The sequence below is a fragment of the Sus scrofa genome, chromosome X (genome assembly GCF_000003025.6).
Source record: "Sus scrofa isolate TJ Tabasco breed Duroc chromosome X, Sscrofa11.1, whole genome shotgun sequence".
Classification (NCBI taxonomy): domain Eukaryota; kingdom Metazoa; phylum Chordata; class Mammalia; order Artiodactyla; family Suidae; genus Sus; species Sus scrofa.
Window position 1 is genome coordinate 119,357,926 of NC_010461.5, and position 8,962 is coordinate 119,366,887.

Genomic DNA, 8,962 nt, shown 5'->3' on the forward strand with positions numbered 1-8,962 from the left:
GGCATCCGTGTCTTGCTCCAGATTTTAGTGGGAAGGCTTTCAGCTTTTCTCCACTGAGTATTGTATTTGCTGTGGGTTTGTCATAAATGGCTTTGACTATGTTAAGGTATGTTCCCTCTGTACCCACTTTGGTAAGGGTTTTGATCATGAATGGATGTTGGACTTTGTCAAATGCTTTCTCTGCGTCTGTTGAGATGATCATGTGGTGTTTGACCTTTCTTCTGTTAATGTGGTGTATGACGTTGATTGATTTACATATGTTGAACCATCCTTGGGCACCTGGGTTGAATCCCGCCTGGTCGTGGTGTACGATCTTTTTTATATGTTGTTGGATTTGGCTGGGTAAAAGTTCGTTGAGAATTTTTGTGTCTGTATTCATCAAAGATATTGGCCTATAGTTTTCTTTTCTGGTGGTATCTTTGTCTGGTTTTGGAATGAGGGTGATGGTGGTGTCATAGAATGTCTTTGGGACTGTGCCTTCTTCTTCAACCTTTTGAAATTTCCACACTCTGCAATTTGTTGAGGTTGGCTTTGTGCCCCAGGATGTGACCAATTCTTGAGAATGTTCCATGTGCACTTGACAAGAATGTATATTCTGAGCTTTTTGGATGTAATGTCCTGAAAATGTCAATGAAGTCTAACTCTTCTATTGTTTCCTTTAGGATCTCTGTTGCCTTATTGATTTTCTGTCTAGAGGATCTGTCCATTGATGTGAGTGGGGTGTTAAAGTCTCCTACTATGATCGTATTCCCATCAGTTTCTCTTTTTATGTCCATTAGTATTTGTTGGAGGTATCTGGGTGCTCCTATATGAGGGGCATATATATTGACGATTGTAATATCCTCTTCTTGAGTGGATCCTTTAACCATTAAATCGTGTCCTTCTTTGTCTTTATGGCCTTCGTTTTAAAGTCTCTTTTGTCTGATATGAGTATTGCAACTCCTGCTTTCCTGTCTGGTCCATTGACATGAAACATCTTTTACCATCTCCTCGCTTTCAATCTATATGTGTCCTTTGCCCTAAGGCGAGTTTCTTGTAGGCAGCAGATTGAAGGTTGTTGTTGTTGTTTTATCCAGTCTGCCGCTCTGCGTCTTTTGATTCGAGCATTCAAGGTGATTATTGATAGATATGTATTTATTGCCATTTTAAACCTTGTTTTCCAGTTGATTCTATGTTTCTCTTTTCTTCTTTTCTTTTTTAGGTTGGATGGTTTCCATGTATGTTGTGCTTGAGTACTTTTCAGTTTTTGTGAATGTAATATTTGGTTTTGAATTGTGGTTGCCCTGTTTTTTAATTATGTTAACCTCTTCCTATATCTGCTTGCTTTAGCCTGATAGTTTTATAGGCTCAAACATACCATTAAAATAAAAAGAAGAATCTATATTTTCTTACTTTCCTTCCCCACACTGTAGGATTTTGATGTCTTTTTTTTTTTTTTTACCATCCTCATGTTTAGATCTGTATGCTGGGTTATTTAAGTGATTGCTTTCCAATTGTGGTTTCCTCCATCCTAATTCTTCTTCTGTTTTTTTTTTTTTTTTAATTTAGAGAAGCCCTTTCAGTATTTCTTTTAGAATGGGTTTCGCATTGCTGTACTCTTTTAGCCTCTGTTTGTTGAAGGAATTCTTCATTTCCCCTTCTATTTTAAGTGATATTCTTGCTGGATAGAGTTATTCTAGGTTGCACATTTTTTCCTTTCCGCACTTTAAATATATCTTGCCACCCCCTTCTGGCCTGTAGTGTTTCCGTAGAGAAATCATCTGGTAGCCTTATGTGGGTTTCCTTATACTTAATGCTTTGCTTTTCTCTTGCTGCCTTTAGAATCCTCTCTTTATCTTTAAATTTTGCCATTTTTATTACAGTATGTCTTGGTGTGGGCCAGTTTGGGTTTGGCTTGTTTGGGACCTCTGTACTTCCTGTATCTTTATATCAGCATCCTTTAGATGTGGAAAGTTTTCAGCCATGCTTATTCAAATATATTTTCAATCCCCTTTTCTTTTTCTTTTCCTTCTGGAATTCGTAGTATGCATAGATTGACCAGCTTTATATTATCCCATAGGTCTCTTACATTGCTTTAGTGTTTTTTCATTTGGTTTTCTGTCTGCTGTCCTGATTTCCATTATTTTATCTTCCATGTCACTGATTTGTTCGTCTGCATTATTCATTCTGCTCTTCATTGCCTTTTGCTCAGTTTGTATCTCTGCCAATGAATGTTCTAGTTTTCATTGGCTCTTCCTTATATTTTCTAGTTCCTTTCTAGAGGAATCTGCTTTACTGTTCATCTCTCAATTCAATTCCTTCAGTGTTTTCACTATCTGCCTTTTGAACTCAATGTCTGTCAGACTGCAGAGGTCTGTTTCATTGTTGTCTGCTTTAGATGAATTCTCCTGTTCCTTTAACTGGGGATCGTTTCTGAGCTTATTCATCTTGCTTGTGTTTTCCTTTTTCTGTGAGTTCAGGGAAGCCAAACTGTAGTCCTGTAAGGCTACTTCTATGCAAGAGCACCTCTTTGTATTTTTTGGGGGGGTTACTACTTATTTTTGGTGTGGGAGTTTGGGTATTTGCTGTCTCTTTCTTTGGTGTGAGCAGGCCTTTGTTTCCAGGATGCTCAGTGTGTTTTCAGGGAGAAGGAGGCAATGGGTAGAGCCAGCAGTCAGTGCCTGGTCATTGGGCTCTCACCAGCAGCAAGGATCTGCAGGAAGGTGGCACTGGCTACTCCTAGTTGCAGGGCCCTGGGAAGTGGTGATGAGCTCTAGGCAGATCTGCAAGGTGACCACAGAATTTGGCAGTAGCAGCAGCAGGGCGCATGAGTTCCAAGGGGAGTGAGAGCAAACCAGCTTGTGTTCGATTGCAGTGCCCTCCTCTGAGGTGATTGGAACCACACGTGGTGCCTGTTCAGTGGAAGCAGGCCATGACCATCTCTAGAGTCAATGATAACTGTGGTGGTTTGCCCCCACCACCTGTAGACTGCCCTGCTTAGACCCCACAGGAGGTGCCGCACAAGCTGCTCCTAGTTGCAGGTTCCTGGGAAGGGACAGTGACCAAGTGTCTGGGCACTGCCCAGAGTGTTTGGCAGTGGTGGCGGCAGGGTGGGTGTGCTCCCAAGGGAGCGAGACCAACATCATGGATAACTGTGGTGGTGACCAAGTGTCTGGGCACTGCCCAGAGCGTTTGGCAGTGGCAGCTGCAGGGTGGGTGTGTTCCCAGGGAGGGTGAGAGTGACAGCATATGGTGCTTGGTTGCAGTGCCCTCTTTTTTCCTTTTTTGCCAACCCCTGAGGTGACTGGGGTCACAGATGGAGCCCACTCACAGGCCCCCAGTGGTGGCAAGCCACACCTCTGTCTGGCCTCTGAGATGACCACCATGGTCTGTCCATGCCATCTGTAGATCATGCAAGAGGGCGACAAGAAGCCTCTTGCTTGTTTAGGGGAGACTGGGCACTCCCTGGGCAGGTTACCAGAGGCCAGGCACATCTTGTGTGGGCTAAAGGCATCAGGGAGCTAAGTGCGACCTAAACAAGCAAGAGGCTTCTTGCCTCCCCTAAACAAGCAAGAGGCTTCTTGCCGCCCATAGCCTGCACCAGAGCCACCCCACCCTCTGAGAGCCTGCAGGGGCATGCAGGCTCCGGTGTAGGGAGTTTCCTATGGCATCCGCGTCCGCCCCTCCTCCTCTCCCCTCCATAGCAACCTTTCCTTGTCTCTCCTGCAGGTCCGGACCTCTCCTGTTCCCCTCCTCAGCCTGTGGTGTACCACTCCCCCGCCCATGGCACATTGCTCCTTAGCCCCTCAGGCTGTCCCCACACAGCCTGCCCCAGTCCTCTCCCTGGGACTGACCTCCGGAGCCTGAGTCTCAGTGCCCAGCCCCCACCTGAGCATCTCAGGCTGTGCTGTCTGGGCCAGTGGTTCAGATGATTTGTGTGGCTCTCACTCTGCTTTACTGTTCTCAGTCTGGCTGCTGCACTTTTCTCAGAGACTTTGAGGTCCTGCCGACTCAGCTGATCTTTCCATCAGTTAGGTGGCTTCCCAGGATTTGGGTTCCTTTTCTCCTTCACTGCTCCCTCTTGGGAATGCTAGTCCCATCCTGATTCCTTTTCTCTCTCTCTCTCTTTTTCTTTTGTTCTACACAGTTATGTCAAGAGTTTCTTGCCCTTTTTGGAGGTTTAAGTTCTGCCAGCATTCAGTTGATGTTCTGTGTAAGCTGTTTTACATGTAGATGTGTTTTTTTGATGTGTTTGTGGGAGAAGGTTAGCATGACCTCTTACTCCTCTGCCTCTTGCTCCACCTCTCCCTCTTATCTCTTAGATGGTAGCTATTCTAACAGGTGTGAGGTGATACCTCAATGTGGTTTTGATTTTCATTTCCCTGATGATAAGCGATGATGAGTACCTTTTCATTAATTTTATTTATTTATTTATTTATTTATTTTGCTTTTTAGAGCAGCAACTATGGGATATGGAAGTTCCCTGGCTAGGGGTTGAATTGGAGCTGTAGCCACCAGCCGATGCCATAGCCACAGCAATGTGGGATCTGAGCCACCTCTGTGACCTACACCACAGCTGACAGCAATGCTGGATCCTTAATCCACCTAGCGAGGCCAGGGATCAAACCTGCGTCCTTATGGATACTAGTCAGATTCATTTCTGCTGAGCCACAACAGGAACTCCTAATTTTATTCTTTAAGTAACAGGAGCTATGGCTTGTTTTAAAGTAAAATTGATTGGAATCATGGTTGATCATTTGAAAGATGATATAGAAGAAGAAAAGACTGGAGGCAAGAAATCAAGCTGGGAAGAAAGTATATAATATTGGCTAAGATGCTTTGGGCCTAAATTGGCATAATGATTGTGGTATGGGAGAGGAAGGGGTGGATTTGAAATGTTATGCAGAAAAACTTGACAAGAAGGTAGGCATTATGAGAGCAAGGACTTTTGTTTCTGTTTTGCTCATTGCAATATTCCTAAGTATCTAGAATACTGTTTGGCACGTGATAGGTATTCGAAAACTCTATTGGATGAATGACATATTTGGTAGCTGACTGGTTGCTTTGGAGGAAAATGAATGAGCAGCGTGTTTGAGAGAGTAGTAGAAATGATGCTGAGCTTTTCTAGTTGTGTGAAAAGGTGAAAGGTGCTGCCTTCGGGAAAGGTAGGCAAATCTGAGAATAAGTTGGACTAGGAATGTGAAGAGGCTAAGGAGGGAGGATTGTGCCTAATGTCTTTTGGGGTGAAACTGGTTGTTACTGGCTGGAATCTCTCAAAATCTGTGTACATTCTGTGATTTAATTGTATATCTCTAGCATGCCTAGCTATAAGATTTCTTTCAGCACCGGCAATTTTACCTGGATAATCCTGTGATTTGCTAAGGACCCTCTTAAGGATGAATGCAAAGATGCAGAATAATGGGCATAAGTGGAAATCTAAAAGGAGTTGAAAATTCCTCCCACTCATTGGTTATGGTTAGAAAGTTGAGGAAGAGAAGTGGGAACGTGTGAAATGTTGGCTTTTACCCACTGTTAAAACAGAATAATTTTACTAGCTATCCAGTGAGATCCCCTGTTGATAGACCAGGCTCCAATCCCAAGGACTCAATAACCCACTTTCATGTCGGAGTAAATGTAAGGAGAAATTAATGCTGACCATGCTATGTGGAAGCCTTCCTCTCTAGTTTCCATACACTCAAGGCACCTGTTAATCCCCCCACTAAGTACCTCTACTTGATGCTGGATTTACTGGGAGGAGATTATGCATTGAGCTCAAAGAGTAATTTAGCACTTTGCACTGAGGGTTAACAGTTCCTTCTAAAGAGAAGCTAAAAATGTGAAAAGGAAGATCATGGTGGAAAGAGATTCAACCTTTACAACCAACTTTACCTCCCCAAGTTCTATCTCAACCAGGCACTTCTTGCCTTTGTTACATTGGGGAAAAATCTTTTAGAATTATATCTTTAGGAGTTCCCATTGTGGCTCAGAGGAAACAAACCCAGCTAGTATCCATGAGGACATGGGTTCAATCCCTGGCCTAGCTTAGTAGGTTAAGGATCCAATGGTGCCATGAGCTGTGGTATAGATTGCAGATGTGGCTTGGATCCTATCTTGCTGTGTCTGTGGCATAGGACAGCAGCTCTGATTCAGCCCCTAGCCCGGGAACTTACATATGCCACAGGTACAGCCCTAAAAAGACAAAATAAAAAAGAATTATAGCTTTATAAACAATAGTGATAAGAGATTCAATTTTTGCCAAGGAAAGGCTTTCCTTTCTAAAGTATTTTACTGTCTAAACCTTGATCTTTCAGATATGACTATATGGCAGCTGCTATAGACAGAGCAGTGGGGAAAGTGGTCCACCAGGAAGGAGTGGTGGCCAGAGAGGAGGTAGACACCATAGAGCCAAGGCAGGACCATGGCTTTGTGCTGCCCAGGCAGCTTACCAGGCCATCCATTCAGGCAATGGACTCTTATGGAAACCCCAAGAACACAGTTACCCCTGAAACTTCTCTTCAGTTCCAAGGATTCCAGGAGTTTATCACAATCTCCCCAGACAATTCGCCCACTGAGGTAGACGACTTTACATTTCTGTTGTCAGATGTGAATAAAGACAACCATCGAGACCTGACGCAACAAACCATCTCAAGCTACAGGCCCTCACAGCCCAGTTGCTCACACTCAATGCAAGATAGCATGATGGGGGATGTGACAACCAAGTCAAATCTGATGACACAAGTCAGCAAGGCCCAGGCAGAGAAGGACTCCTGCAACAAATGGAAAAATATGAGAAAACCATATCTAGGGAAAAGAGCTCTAATTCGGAAAGCACCTCAAGTCATTCCAGATCCAGTGCCTGAGAGAAAAAGAACAGCTCCCATTAACCCTGCATATACAATCCGAAAATCACGCGTGGCCAACAGTGTCCATATGCGGCCATATAGGGACAGGGTGATTCACTTATTGGCTCTGAAGAACTACAAGAAACCTGAGCTGCTTCTTCGACTTCAGAAAGATGGCATCTCCCAAAATGACAGGAACTCCCTTGGAAAAATTCTGGAGCAAGTAGCCAATCTGAATACTCAGGATTATTCATATACCTTGAAGGATTATGTTTTTCAAGAGCTCCAAAGAGACTGGCCTGGCTACAGTGACCTAGAGAGGCAGTCACTGGAGTTGGTGCTTTCCAGAAAAGGAGATCCATTTCAGAATGCTACTGGCACCAGTCACCGAGAATCTTCTACAGGTTTTAGTAAAAATGAAACATCATCTTCTCAGGGAGAGCTTTTCAATTCAGCTGTTATTAATTGTTTCAAGAGTAAAAAAGTTAGAATATCTCACCTGACAGCTAAAGTAAAGTCAACATCAAATGGTCTTTTGAGTAACACCAGTGCAGCATCTGTGCTGGGTCACCCACCAGCCTCTGAAGCTGCTGCCAAGCCCATCCCTCCGCCATTGCCCACAACCCGCTTTCTGATTTCAAATCCCTCTCAGCCTGCATATTCCAACTGCAGTTCCTACAGTTTCCTGGAGAGACCTGAGACTCAAGATCCATACGTTGACAATGGAAACAGTAGATTCTCTAAGCGCCAGCAAGGGGAATATACTTCTTTGGAAACATTACCATCGACTTCAATTCAAATGAAATATCCGAAGTTTGTGGAGAAAAAGAATTTGCCGTGTGGTGGGTCCAAGTACAAATTTATGGAACATAAAGCCAAGAATCAAGATGACGATACTAAGACTATGGAGAAAGAGAAGACCCATCGTGAAAGACAGCGTGGAGGTGCAAAACCAAATTCAAGTGAAGAAGTGAAAGGGGTTTGTGCCTCCTCTGGGAAGACTAGTTCAGCATCTGAGATTCCAGATTATTTGACTAACTACGTCACTATAGCTTCCTCTCAGCAACGTCAGCGTTATGAGCAGGAATTTAGAGAGGACTTTGAGGAATATAACGTCTTGTACAACAAGATGTTGACTTTATCCAGCATATTTGTTTACCTAAGTTCCAAAAGGAAGCAATTTTCCCCAGACTCAAAAGAATATCAGGATATTAATAAGGAAATCACACTAGAATATCAGAAGATGAAAGAGAAGAACCCCACTTATTCTGCAGAAAAATGTAGATGCCTGTATCTTTACAACAAGCTGGTCCACATTAAAATGTTGGTAAATAATTATGACCAACAGCAAGCAGAGTCATAGCACTAAAACAGTGTTATGACCAGAATAAATGAATATAAACTTATTTATTTAAAATTCCAAATTACTTGCTCTAAGATTCTAGAAGGATGAAGCTTCTTAGTTGAAACACTCAGTATTACTATTTTAACTTCATTTTAACTTTTCTTTCTTTTTATGTTTATTTTCATTTTCGCTTTTATGTTATTATTTCTTTTTTATATTCATATGGATTTATGTTTATTTTTATTTTTATTATGTTTTTGTTTTTAAATTTCTTTTCATTTATTACTATTATTTACTTATTATTTCATTTTGCCTTACTTTTCTGTACTTTTGAAGCTGTTTCATCTATTCCCTTCTACCTCCAAAATTTGTTTTCATTTCCTGCTTAAACCATTCTGAGGATCCAGTGTCTCTGAATCAAAATTGTGCACATTTAAAAAAATAAAGCATATAATGAGTAAAATGAACTGCTTTTGGATAAACAAAGCCTCTTTGTTAAAAAACATTTAGGCCAATTATTCCTTAAAACATAGATGTTTAGAAATGTGTTCAAAATACTATGAGTCTTTAAGCAGTACACACTTTCAAGTTTATTTGTTGATCTTTCTTGAAACTTGTTTTATTTTAGGGAACACAAGTTATATGGTCAAACATGCAAAGGTTTCGAACTAACAATGATGTCACACTGTATGTAGTTGTCATCTTTTTTCCAGCCAAACTTATGATTCTAGGATTTATGCAAATCTGTAAATCTGTAGCTTATTCACTTTATCACTTATATGTTGAGTCATCATGT

At 42.0% G+C, this 8,962-nt stretch overlaps 1 pseudogene; it reads left to right on the forward strand.

Moving 5' to 3' along the window:
- Positions 6,301-8,184, forward strand: LOC100738782 (annotated as a pseudogene).